Source organism: Bufo bufo, chromosome 4, assembly GCF_905171765.1.
Source record: "Bufo bufo chromosome 4, aBufBuf1.1, whole genome shotgun sequence".
Taxonomy (NCBI): domain Eukaryota; kingdom Metazoa; phylum Chordata; class Amphibia; order Anura; family Bufonidae; genus Bufo; species Bufo bufo.
In genome coordinates this window covers 298,865,431-298,878,997 of record NC_053392.1, presented here as the reverse complement: position 1 = coordinate 298,878,997, position 13,567 = coordinate 298,865,431, and the positions used below count along the sequence as shown (strand labels likewise).

Genomic DNA, 13,567 nt, shown 5'->3' with positions numbered 1-13,567 from the left:
CCATTAGGTAGTGAGCTCATAAAAGGGCCCAGAACCTCCCTCACTTTACTCCTCAGACAATTATGTGCGAAAACAGTTAAGGAATGATTATACCTATCAGACTATACATTCCAATAGAATATTACCATAAGACTCTTGTTCACATGCCCACAACATACATAACACCACACTTAAACACTCACACCCAAACACCACAAGGCCGCATCAACAGAATTATATGACCTGAGCCTATAAACATAATGGCACTTCTTCTAGTGCGGATCAGCCTTGTTCTGCTGCAAGCTGCCTCTCATGTCGATCCGTCCATCTTGCTGCCTCTTTCGGATCCTCGAAAAAATGTGTGGCTCCCAATGCGGCTACCCGTAGCTTGGCCGGATACATCATGGAATAGGACACGCCATGTGCTCGCAAACGCCTCTTCACATCTGTAAATCTGGCCCTTCGCTTCTGGACCTCTTGCGAATAATCCGGGAAGAGTGCTACTTTATGACCATCAACTGACAGATCTGGTTTATCCCGCGCTTTTCTTAAGATAATGTCCTGGTCTCTGAAGTGTAAGATCTTAATCAGGACTGTTTTGGGTGGAGCACCCGGCGGTAAAGGTCGCGTAGGAACCCTGTGGGCCCTTTCCACTGCAAATAAGGGAGTTAATACATCTGCGCCAAAATTCTCCCATAACCAGGATTCAAAATATTCTGACGGATTCCCGCCTTCCACTTTCTCTGGTGCACCCACCACCCGCACATTATTTCTGCGAGATCGATTTTCGAGATCATCCTGCTTTGCGGCAATAATGACTAATCTCATTGAATAGTCCCTCACATTCAGGGCCGGTACAAGGCAGGGGCCGAAGGAGCGGGTGCCCTGGGCGCTACCATTTGCGGACAGGAGGGGGGCGCAGCAGGGCCGGACTGGCCTGCCGGGATACCGGGAAATTTCCCGGTGGGCCGGCAAGCCTGAGTGCCGCAAGGCCGCGGCCCTGGTGACAAGTGGGGGCGGCCGCGGCCGGCGGCAGGGCAGAGCAGGAGATGAGCGCTTCCATTGCGGAAGCGCTCATCTCCATAGTCATCTGTATTGCCGTCCTCAGGACGGCAATACAGATGCCTGCGCTGCGGCAGAGGAGGGAGAGGTGTGTCCCCTCCTGTTCCTCTGATAGGCTGCCGGCCTAGTGCTGGCAGCCTATCAGAGGCCGGTGCAGGCGGCGCGATGACGTCATCGCGTCGCCTGACTGCCGTATAGCGAGGGACACAGACGGAAGAGGCGGCCTGCATCGCATCACATTGCTGGAGGTAAGTATAAGTTTTTTTTATTATTTTTTTTATTTATATAGGTACAATACTGGGCTGGGCTGGCACATAAGGGGGGACTACTGGGCTGGCACATGATAAGGGGGGACTACTGGGCTGGCACATGATAAGGGGGGACTACTGGGCTGGGCTGGCACATGATAAGGGGGGCTACTGGGCTGGCACATGATAAGGGGGGACTACTGGGCTGGGCTGGCACATAAGGGGGGCTACTGGGCTGGCACATGATAAGGGGGGACTACTGGGCTGGCACATGATAAGGGGGGCTACTGGCACATGATAAGGGGGGCTACTGGCACATGATAAGGGGGGCTACTGGCACATGATAAGGGGGGCTACTGGCACATGATAAGGGGGGCTACTGGCACATAAGGGGGGCTATTGGCACATAAGGGGGGCTACTGGCCCATAAGGGGGCTATTGGCAATAAGGGGGGCTACTGGCACATGATATGGGGGGCTACTGGCACATGATATGGGGGCACTCTGGCTACTGGCACATGATATGGGGGCACTCTGGCTACTGGCACATGATATGGGGGGGGGCCTCTGGCTACTGGCACATGATATGGGGGCACTCTGGCTACTGGCACATGATATGGGGGGGGCTCTGGCTACTGGCACATGATATGGGGGCATCTATGGGGGCACATCTTACTGCAGATTATTTAGGGGCATCTACTGAGGCTAAAAAGAAGATATTTTATATGGGGGGCTCTGTATAGGGGCATTTTATACTGGGACACATTATGGTGGGTACTATGGGGAAGGGGGGAGCACTATGGGGGTCATCTACGGGGGCACTGAGAAGGGGTATTTTATGTTGGCACATTATGGGAACATTAGCTCAACTGGGGGCATTACAAAGGGGTATGTTTTGCATATTATAAGGAGAATTATTACTACTGGGGGGGGGCATTATGGTGGGCTTTATTACTCCCCCATGGTATGACCCCCTAGTAGCAGCACCAGCCTCTCCCTGCTCTGCTATTCCTCTGCCCCTTCTCCAAATCCTTATTATGAAATCTTTCTCATTAGGATAAAGCACAACATCAGCTCCGCCGAGCCCCCGGCCAAGTGTTGAAGTGGCATCCGAGATCCCCAAGGGCCAAGTCAAGTAACTGTAAGTTTTTATGGGGGTTCTACAAAAGAGCTATCGTGGGGCAAAGTTCATATTCGTGTTTACACACGTGTTTTAAAATGAATACTTTCAAAGTCCCACAGTCCTTTGTTCTATTGCTTTAAGTATATTCTTGTTTTGAAACAACATTGATTCTTTCTTAAAAACGGGGGGGGGGGGGGGGGGGGGGGGCGCAGTTTGCCATCTTCGCCCTGGGCACCAAATGGCCTTGTCCCAGCCCTGCTCACATTATTAGTCAGAGGTGTCATGGGGTCCTCCATTTCTCCCATCCGACCCTCCAGAGCTGTCGTGCGGTCAGCCAGCTTTCTCATATCGTGCCTTACTATTGAGACATCCTCTTTAATGGCCCCCACTTGCATGGTAAGGGTGTTCAATGACTTGCCACATTTAGCTACGGCTTGCATGACATCTTTTAATGTCAGCTCCTCTGCATCAGAATCTAGCGTTCCTGAGGGTAAACTTTCATGTGTATCGGCTAACGCGCCAAAACGATTTGAACAGGCCGCCGGACTATTATCCGGGTCAGGCCCTTCAGCGTCAGAGTCTGCATCAGACATGTCTTCAGTAACCCTTGATTTTCTAGGAGTACCTCTCCCAGATGCAGCCGTCGATAATCGGGCATATTTCACTAACTTGGCCGCCGCTTCTTTCTGGAGTTCCGTGACTCGGCCTGAGCGCCCTGGAGTGCCGCCGGCGCCATCTTGGTTCTCCTTCTCCAGCCCTCGTTGCTCCTTTCTGCGGGTCATGCTGACCTGTTACGGTCTCCCCAGATATCCAGGGGGGTTCTCTGACGTCCGTCCGACCAGGTATATGTAGGAGAAGTTTGATTTCAGGAGTCTATCAGGATAAATTAGCCGAGGTAACGGAGGAGCTCTGCACCACACGTCCGCTCACATACTCCGCTAGGCCACGCCCCCGTGAAGTATCCTCTTAGTTGTTGGTAAAAAAGGTTTTATTCTACTCACAGACAATGGTAGATAACAGGCATGTCACAGTAAAATCAATTCAAACTCCTGCCCGACCCGGGTTTCGCTCTCTGGCTTCCTCAGGGGCGACAACTGCGCATGTCCACAGCTGGGCCCTTTAAATAGCCCAATCTCCCATTCTCAAGCTGTGGGAGCCATAGCCCAATCAGGACATATTAAATTACATCAATAAAATACAATACATTTAACATATCATTAATATCTGCAATCTTCTCACCATAAAACAATATCAACCGTACACCAGATATATTCAAAAATCTGTTAGATCTTTTTCACTTGTACGGTGTGCTTTTCACTATCATGTCGCCGCAGCCTTATAATATATACAACCTCATCTAAATGTTTTGTTATCCCTATTATCTAGACCGCATTTATATATAAAGTATACCCTCTTTTTCAACTTTCATTCTACATTTTTCAAAGAACTTCTTAGTTCAAACTATTCATATCTCTCTTATACGTTTCCTCCCGCACTCACTTAAATCTCTCTCCACCCACTATTAGTCACGTCACTCCAAAACAAACACAACCCCGTGACTAATAGTGACAAGGATGTAGGAGTACATTTATTTCTTAGGAGGCGTGCTGGGCTTGGAAGAAATGCGGGCTGGGCACAGCAGGGGGGCGTTACTGGGCACTAGAGCAGAGTAATAACGCCCCTCTGGGCACATTGAGACAATTTGCATATCAGAAAAATCGCCTTTTCATCTGAATGAAAAGTTGAATAAAAGAAAGAGGACACATGCTGGAATGAAGGTACTTTATTGCACATTGCTATGTTAACGGTTTTATATGCTCAAAATAGGTGACAGATTTCCGTTAAAGCCTTTGTCTGGAAGGAAGTTTGTGATGATGATCCCCTGTGAGAAAGACGATTCCTTACACTAGGTATAGGAGCAGGCTAGGTTGCCCAAGTGCAACAGCTATAAATGTGTGCTGCTAATTAGTGTTTAACGAGCATGCTCGGCTGAATACCTGATCGACTCGAGCATCGCTATGCTCGGCACATGGCGGTACTCGGCCGAGTACCGCACGTGCTCGAGCACCATGCTCGAGTCTCCTCCCCGCATGTTTCATGGCTGCTAAGCAGTCAATAAACGTGCAGGTAAGTACTGCCATCACTGTAATGCCAGTAGCCATGTTGGCTACTGGCATTACAGTGATTGGCTGGCCGGGAACGCGTCATCGGGTGCTATATAGCACCCGATGACGTGAGTTCGGCTCATTGCGAGTCAGGAAGAGCTGCGCTTAGGAAGGGACAGATAGTGTAGGGAGTTTGTGTCAGGGAATTTGGTCCCTGCAGTGAATTGTCTCATCTGTGCTGCAATAGCGTGTGTGTGTCAGGCCCAGATATTGGGAAAAATATTAGCGAAAACAATTATATATTTTCCCATAATTTATCCACATTTTTCCTATAAACGGTCCCTGCAGTATCTGTGCTGCAATAGTGTCTGTGTGTCAGGCCCAGATATTGTGAAAAATATTAGTGACAACAAATATGTTTTTTCCATAATTTATCCACATTTTGTCTATAAATGTTGTCTGCAGTTATTTGTCACATCTGCGCTGCAATAGCGTGTGTGTGTCAGGACAAGAGATAGTAAAAATATAAGTGAAATCTATTTTTCTTTTTCCATACTTTTACGTACTTTTTCCATATACTGTGCTTGCTGTGAACTGTGACATCCGTGACACATCTTGTGTGTCAAGCGTACATATAACATTTAATATAATGAAGGCGAGCATTAAGGGGCGGGGAAGTGGCCGTGATGCTGATGGTGCACGCAGAGGCCGTGGCCCTGGGCGCGTTAAAACTGTGCCTGCTGCCAGAGCACAAGAAAAAAAATCATCCAAGATACCTAGCTTCATGTCCCAGTTTGCAGGGTGGCGCAGGACACCATTCTTGAAGTCAGCCCAGTGCGAGCAGGTGGTCGGTTGGATTGCAGCAGATAGTGCTTCCAGTCAGTTAAGCACCACCCTGTCTTCCACCAAGTCCAGTCTCAGTGGCCAGGATTCTGGTCCACACAATCCTCACCCTGATCCTCCTTCCTCCCACCATTTACAGTCTGGCCAAACAAGTGATCCCACACTCGGATTTTCCGAGGACCTCTTTTCATCGCCATTAATTGATTTGGCCCTCTCGACAAGCACGCTTGAAGAGGGACCTGAGCTCTTGTGCCCCGATTCCCAACCTCTTGAGCATCCAGAGTCACAAGAACATGATACTGGGGAACAGCAATTAGTGTTTAATGAGGTGGATGATGATGAGACACAGTTGCCAATGACTCAACCGCAATTACTGTCTCAAGAGGTTGAGGAAGAGGATGACACACAGTTGTCAATCACTGAGGTTGTGGTTGGTCAACAAATCAGGAGGATGATCAGAGTTAGGAAGTGGAAGAGGAGGTGATGGATGATGAGGTCACTGACCCAACCTGGGAAGGTGGCAACAAGCAGAGCGAGGAGATCAGTACAGAGGGGGAGGGATCTGCAGCACTGCAACAGGCTGGAAGAGGCAGTGGGGTGGCAAAAGGTAGAAGGTGGGCACCACCGAACAGGCCCGCAGCTGTTCCATGGAGTACCCCCTTGCGTAAATCTCCCTTGCCAAGGGGTAAGTGTTCGGCAGTATGGCGCTTTTTTGAGGAAAGTGCGGATGACAAAAGAATAGTAGTTTGCAACCTGTGCCACACCAAAATGAGCCGGGGCGTGAACACTAGAAACCTCACCACCACCTCACCACCACCAGCATGATCCGCCACATGGCATCAAAGCACCCTAATAGGTGGGCCGAACGCCTGGGTCCACAATCTGTGTCTGCAGGTCACACCACTGCCTCCTCTTCCCCTGTGTTTCGTGCTGGCCAATCCCCTGTCCAAGATACAGGCCCGGATGCCTCCCGCCCTGCACCTGGACCTTTGCAAGCACCATCAGTGACCACATCCACTTCCCTGTCCCAGCGCAGCATCCAAATGTCATTACCCCAGGCATTTGAATGCAAGCGCAAATACCCAGCCACCAACCCACCGACAGGCCATAGCACTAAATGCGCAGCTTTTCAAATTACTGCCCTGGAAATGTTGCCATTTAGGCTTGTGGACACTGAGGCCTTCCACAGCCTGATGTCTTCAGCCGTCCCTCGTTACGCAGTCCCCAGCCACCACTATTTACAAGATGTGCCGTGCCAGCCTTACACCAACATGTGTCCCTTAACATCACACGTGCCCTGACCAACGCAGTTACTGGGAAGGTCCACTTAACCACGGACACATGGACAAGTGCTTTCGGCCAGGGACGCTACATTTCCCTGACGGCACACTGGGTGAATGTTGTAGAGGCCGGGAGTGACTCGTACCCTGGGATGGCACAGGTGCTACCGACGCCAAGGATTGCGTGCCCCAATTCCATCGGGGTTTCCGCCACCACCTACGTTAGTGGCTCCAACCCCCACTTCTCCTCCTCCTCCTCCACTTCCACCTCCGAATTATCTGCTTGCAGCACCAGTCAGTCATCAGTCAGTAGCTGGAAGCAGTGTAGCACTTCAGTGGGGAAGCGGCAAGAGGCCGTGCTGAAGCTGATCTGCCTAGGTGACAAACAGCACATAGCCGCAGAGCTGTGGCAGGGGATAAGAGACCAGACTGAACTGTGGGTCTTGCCACCCAACCTTGAACCAGGCACGGTTGTGTCTGATAATGGCCGTAACTTGGTGGCGGCTTTGGAGCTGGGCAACCTTAGACAAATCCCATGCCTTGCCCACGTATTCAACCTTGTGGTTCAGCGGTTTCTACAAACATACCCCAATTTGCCTGAGCTACTGGTGAAGGTGCGCCGCATGTGTGCACATTTCCGCAAGTCACCGACAGCTTCAGCCAGTCTGTCAATGCTGCCGCAGCGCTTGAAATTGCCAGCTCACTGGCTGTTGTGTGACGGCCAGGCTTTGTGAGCAGCAGAGGGCAGTTGTGGAAAACCAGCTGCAACATGGTCTTCGCTAGAGTTAAGCGGACACCTGGATGTTCGGGTTCGATGTGTTCAGCCGAACTTCACAAAAAAGTTCGAGCTCGGGACCCGAACTTGACCCCGAACCCGAACCCCATTGAACTCAATGGGGACCCGAACTTTTGAGCACTAAAATGGCTGTAAAAAAGTCATGGAAAGGGCTAGAGGGCTGCAAATGGCAGCAAAATGTGGTTAAGAGCATGGCAAGTGCTCTGCAAACAAATGTGGATAGGGAAATGACTTAAAATAACATAAAATACGTAAAAATAAAAAATAATAATCTTGATCTTGGAGGACGAGGTCCATATGGAGTAGGAGGGTGAGGAGGTTGTGGCCGTGGCGGTGTAGGTAGAAGTGGAGTTGGAGGATGAGGAGGTAGCCTACACTGCTTTTTGGTTTTATTTATTTATTTATTTTGTTTAAATTAGGGTACACCCCAAAACATTGGGAAATATAACCTGTTATAACCCCCTCCAGCCGTGCTAAACAAACGTTCAGACAATACACTGGCTGCAGGGCAGGCCAGCACCTTCAAGGCGTAAAGGGCAAGCTCAGGCTATATGCCCAATTTGTAGACCCAGAAGTTGAAGGGGGCAGACCCATCAGTCAGTACGTGTAGGCGTGTGCACACATACTGCCCCACCATGTCGCACGTCCCCGTGATGTGCATGATCCAATTGGATATCTGCTCTATCAACTTTTGATGTTCTTTTCTGCGCCTACCATGTTGATCACGGTTAGCGGCGAATCAGGGTTCCACGCTGGAGAGGGAGCGTGAGAAAGGGAGACCACATCCAAGGGAGGTCAATGGATGCAATGTGATTGAGCGGAAATGTGGGACAAGTTATTAAAGCAGAAGGATTGAATGAAAGGGCCAATTAAAGACAAATTTTAGAAATTTAAGTCCCTGTCACCTATGTAGTTTTACTGAACCACACCAACCAGCGATATAGACCTTGGTGACCGTGTCACTCTGTCTGTCCCGTCAGCAGCGGTCCTCCACTGGCCTGTGCTGTGCCTGTCGGCTGTTGGTGAGTGGCGACGTTACCCTCCGGGTCGGAGTCTGGGTGGAGCATGCCTGTGCCAGCAATACACTGGCCAATCAGCAGCTGTCTCTTTCTGCTGACTTGCGCTGATTGGCCAGTGTTACGTGCAGCAAGCCCTTGACTGGATGGATCCGCAGGTCAGACAGAAACTGGGCTGGGAGCGGGGTAGACGGTCGCTGGATGCTGAATGAACACAAGTGCCCCGCTGCGCCACATATTAACTTTTTTCCCCACAGTAAACGGAGTAGGCGGGGCCAAACAGAGTGGGCGGGGCCTTTCCTGCGCTCCGGGCCCCCCAGTGCCGCGGGCCCTATAGCAACGGCGTGGTCTGCCTATATTGGCGGTACGCCACTGTAACTCCCCCCCAAAAAATAAATATAACTGTGTTTTTTCATACAGAAGTTATGTCATTTTTCTCAAGCCTTTTTGAAACCCTGGATGACACACCAGTAAAATTGTCACCAGTTTACATTCTGCTACTTCTGGAGATACAGCAGATATGTATGTCCTGTCTTGTGTATCTATCCACTATAGGGTATAACATAGAAGGAGTTCTACCAGAACAGACTACCAGATTACTTTAAGGAGATGTTGACATAGCCTAAGATAGCCTTCCTCTCATCTTCCTATCTCAGTAAAATAAAATATTTTAGCAAAAAATTCACTGATACTGCAGTTTTACGGAGGAAATCGAACCAACCAAGCCCAAAAATCCCCTCCCCTAGGAGGTAAGGCGAGTCCATCTTTTTATTAAAAATTTCCTCTACTTAATTAAAAAAATCATATATTTGTTCAAAATCTCACTGGGAAGGGGGCCAATTCTCAATTATGTAATGGGGTCCTCTGAGATCTGTATATACCTCTGCTTTGCATACTTTTGGAGGTATTTTTCTGTTTTCACTAGCAGGCATAGTGTTTACAAAATGATGTTACACAAACTTTCAGACATCTTCTGCCTCATGGCTTAGTCTAGAGTCAGGGGACTGAAATTAAAGCTTTTCAATAATGTTCTCTAGGAACTGGAGAAAGTAATGTAGCCGATTTGATTATTTGTAAAACACAAAGGCATTATATGTTGCTATGTGTATCAGGTGGATGAACATCTTTTTATACTCATTTACTCCAATGAATTTATTGTAGACTGTGATGCAGACCGTCCATTTGATATCAGAGGTGGGACCAGCATGTTCTCTCGCTTTTGTGTTTGTGTGGACAGGTATCAACCTAAACTTGTCCTTGCAGTCACTGAAATTTTGTTGTAAGAGCCCCCATATCAGTCCATGTAATTGCTTATACAATGGAACACTTGCATAGTAATGAGTGTACAACTAATAAGTATTCAGTAGAGGCCACTTCAAGTCCTAGACTATTTTGCCAATGGTTGCAATTTCACTGACAAATCTTAGGAATTCTATGTATTTTTTTCCCCCTTAATAGACTCTAAAGACAAAGGTGTATCCTATAGTGGTCCCACACATCTTGCAAATTCTTACCCCATATTTAGTTTTTTTTAAGGAATACACTGGCAGAATAAAAGCCTACTGGGTCCTACCCTTAAAACTCATGAGTGATTAATTCACCTTCAAGATGGTTATCAGTAGCTTTATTTTATATAGACCGTTTCAGTCTGGATCATTACTGGGGGAACTGGTGGTCATCATTAAATGGAGACAGCTTCCACTTTCAGAAGTGGCATATAACGGCAAGGATACTGAGTGCTCTTGCAGGCTTGAATCCAAACTAGCACTTTCCAGCCCCAAATCTCCAGAATCTTCCCAAGTGCTGGGAAAGTGCAGGAAAACAAAGAATAAGCAGCAGTCATGAGGATACCATGCCAGTAGATTTGTTGTCAAGCAAGCTGATGGTTTCATGAGCAGACAATTCTTTAAAGAGGTTGTCCCATAAAAATATTTTGCCGTTTTCAAATCAGCACCTGGATATGAATACTTTTGTAATTGTACGTAATTAAAAATCCACAGAGTTATTCAATGAAATATATCTGTATAGCGCCACTTACTTATTGTTCTTTTTCTTATTTATTTGTCCGGCTCACTGAGATGGACGCACATGCTCAGTTTTATCCTGTGATATGGAGAGAGCTCCAGCAGAAAGGACACGCCTCCTGAGCTTCAACAGGAAAGACACTCCCCTGAGCTGCCAGCTTGATATAAATCTAAATAATAAAAGTAAAAATAATGGATGGCACACTAATATCTGGTGTCGCATGGACTACATTAGAATGAGGAGTTATAAACAAATTTATTCACACCGTGTGTTACAAGAAAAAAAAAGTACAGGATTAAAAATAAAGATTGAAAATCGCACATATAATCACTGGTGATTACAAACATATCGTGGAATGGTAACGTATGATTTACAACATTACAATCTGCTATATTATCAAGGGAAATATCACAGTGATAAGATATTCTAAGACTTTGGTATTAAAAGATCAAACAGCGCATTAAGCAACAGCTCGCCTACAAATGAACTGAATAATTCTATTATTTTATCATTACATTCTTGGACTAGAATCTTATTTCCATAACTTCTTGGAAGGAGACTACCTATATATACAAGTCCACATCATTATTTTATGATCAACTATTTTGCAACATTGTGTCCTAAATTAAAAGTAACATTGTATTCCACAATTACTTAAATATAAGTCCTGATCATCATCCAAATAATCAACTATTCGAACGGGACATTTGCATATATACTTTAATCAACACATAATGGTCACTTTTGGAACATACTACTAAAGAGTGACTTTGCATTTTTTGGAACATTTTTTGGAACTTTTTGGAGTCATATCATATGTTCTTTTGGATTTATATATCTAATATACAGTACACTGCTCAAAAAAATAAAGGGAACACAAAAATAACGCATCCTAGATCTGAATTAATTAAATATTCTTCTAAAATACTTTGTTCTTTACATAGTTGAATGTGCTGACAACAAAATCACACAAAAATAAAAAAAATGGAAATCAAATTTTTCAACCCATGGAGGTCTGGATTTGGAGTCACACTCAAAATTAAAGTGGAAAAACACACTACAGGCTGATCCAACTTTGATGTAATGTCCTTAAAACAAGTCAAAATGAGGCTCAGTAGTGTGTGTGGCCTCCACGTGCCTGTATGACCTCCCTACAACGCCTGTGCATGCTCCTGATGAGGTGGCGGACGGTCTCCTGAGGGATCTCCTCCCAGACCTGGACTAAAGCATCTGCCATCTCCTGGACAGTCTGTGGTGCAACGTGACGTTGGTGGATAGAGCGAGACATGATGTCCCAGATGTGCTCAATTGGATTCAGGTCTGGGGAACGGGCGGGCCAGTCCATAGCATCAATGCCTTCGTCTTGCAGGAACTGCTGACACACTCCAGCCACATGAGGTCTAGCATTGTCTTGCATTAGGAGGAACCCAGGGCCAACCGCACCAGCATATGGTCTCACAAGGGGTCTGAGGATCTCATCTCGGTACCTAATGGCAGTCAGGCTACCTCTGGAGAGCACATGGAGGGCTGTGCGGCCCTCCAAAGAAATGCCACCCCACACCATTACTGACCCAATGCCAAACCGGTCATGCTGAAGGAGGTTGCAGGCAGCAGAACGTTCTCCACGGCGTCTCCAGACTCTGTCACGTCTGTCACATGTGCTCAGTGTGAACCTGCTTTCATCTGTGAAGAGCACAGGGCGCCAGTGGCGAATTTGCCAATCTTGGTGTTCTCTGGCAAATGCCAAACGTCCTGCACGGTGTTGGGCTGTAAGCACAACCCCCACCTGTGGATGTCGGGCCCTCATATCACCCTCATGGAGTCTGTTTCTGACCGTTTGAGCAGACACATGCACATTTGTGGCCTGCTGGAGGTCATTTTGCAGGGCTCTGGCAGTGCTCCTCCTGTTCCTCCTTGCACAAAGGCAGAGGTAGCGGTCCTGCTGCTGGGTTGTTGCCCTCCTACGGCCTCCTCCACGTCTCCTGATGTACTGGCCTGTCTCCTGGTAGCGCCTCCATGCTCTGAACACTACGCTGACAGACACAGCAAACCTTCTTGCCACAGCTCGCATTGATGTGCCATCCTGGATAAGCTGCACTACCTGAGCCACTTGTGTGGGTTGTAGACTCCGTCTCATGCTACCACTAGAGTGAAAGCACCGCCAGCATTCAAAAGTGACCAAAACATCAGCCAGGAAGCATAGGAACTGAGAAGTGGTCTGTGGTCACCACCTGCAGAACCACTCCTTTATTGGGGGTGTCTTGCTAATTGCCTATAATTTCCACCTGTTGTCTATCCCATTTGCACAACAGCATGTGAAATTGATTGTCACTCAGTGTTGCTTCCTAAGTGGACAGTTTGATTTCACAGAAGTGTGATTGACTTGGAGTTACATTGTGTTGTTTAAGTGTTCCATTTATTTTTTTGAGCAGTGTATATTGGATGAGAGTCTCAGATTTTATAATGTTTGCATCAATTGTATGAGTGCATTATTTTCTGTAATTTTTATTTTATAAATTGTGGGGACTCACTCTGGTAGACAGGATTAGTGGATGCAGTATAGAGGCAACAACAAGTTCTTTGCATCAAACAGTTCAGTGTTTTATTCACACTTTAGGCAAGTGACAAAGCAAGCAGTCATATTCAAACAAAAAAGTCACCTTGCGGTGTTGGTGGTGGTAATTCACACCATGCGGCAATTCTGCCTCAAAGAGTCCTTGCTCATAGCAGCACCAACCTGTTTTCACGCCAAACAGGTACGGATGTAGCAGGGTTAACACACATGCTTTATGAGACATGTTATCTAAACTAAATGTAACTAAATGCGTTAAGCAATTGCTTTTCAATGGCTTTTGTTTCAAGATAACATGATGAGTTAAGAAATTTGAGTTAAGAGTGTGTGTGTTACCCCTGCTACATCTGTAGCAAGCCTTAATTCCAGACACAAGGCTACCAGATCCTAACACAGAGACATGGCTTCTGAGCCCAGCTGCCTATTAAGGACAGCTAGGTGCTGCCAAAACCCGTAAACGGCATTTAAAATCCGGTCCAGTATTTGACCTCACCTGGCTTTAAATCAGCCCAGCAGCAC

General features: G+C 47.2%; 1 long non-coding RNA gene across 1 annotated transcript in view; it reads right to left on the bottom strand.

Annotated features, from left to right (window-relative positions):
* LOC120997629 overlaps nt 1-13,567 on the bottom strand; it is a 99,062-nt gene that overhangs the window by 40,033 nt on the left and 45,462 nt on the right. The window contains exon 5 of the long non-coding RNA XR_005778203.1: nt 159-169. This is a non-coding gene — a long non-coding RNA (uncharacterized LOC120997629). The remainder of the gene's footprint in view (nt 1-158; nt 170-13,567) is intronic.